The sequence below is a fragment of the Sapajus apella genome, unplaced genomic scaffold (genome assembly GCF_009761245.1).
Source record: "Sapajus apella isolate SASKATOON/1434 unplaced genomic scaffold, GSC_monkey_1.0 scaffold72, whole genome shotgun sequence".
In the NCBI taxonomy this organism is placed as follows: Eukaryota; Metazoa; Chordata; class Mammalia; order Primates; family Cebidae; genus Sapajus; species Sapajus apella.
In genome coordinates this window covers 9,052,176-9,052,407 of record NW_022437012.1, presented here as the reverse complement: position 1 = coordinate 9,052,407, position 232 = coordinate 9,052,176, and the positions used below count along the sequence as shown (strand labels likewise).

Below are 232 nucleotides of genomic sequence, written 5' to 3'. Positions count from 1 at the left end.
CTTTCTTTCTTTCTTTCTTTCTTTCTTTCTTTCTTTCTTTCTTTCTTCTCCCTTTCTTCCTTTCTTCCTTTCCCCCTTTCCTTCCTTCCTTCCTTCTTTCCCCTTCCTTCCCTCCTTTTTTCCTTCCTTCCCTTCCTCCCTCCCTCCTTCCTTCCTTTCCTTCCTTCCTTTCTTCCTTCTTTCCTTCCTCTCCTCTCCTCTCCTCTCCTCTCCTCTCCTCTCCTCTCCTCTC

General features: G+C 46.6%; 1 protein-coding gene across 1 annotated transcript in view; it reads left to right on the top strand.

The window, feature by feature from the left end:
- Positions 1-232, top strand: part of NCKAP5 (NCK associated protein 5) — a 976,754-nt gene that overhangs the window by 31,009 nt on the left and 945,513 nt on the right. The window lies entirely within an intron of this gene.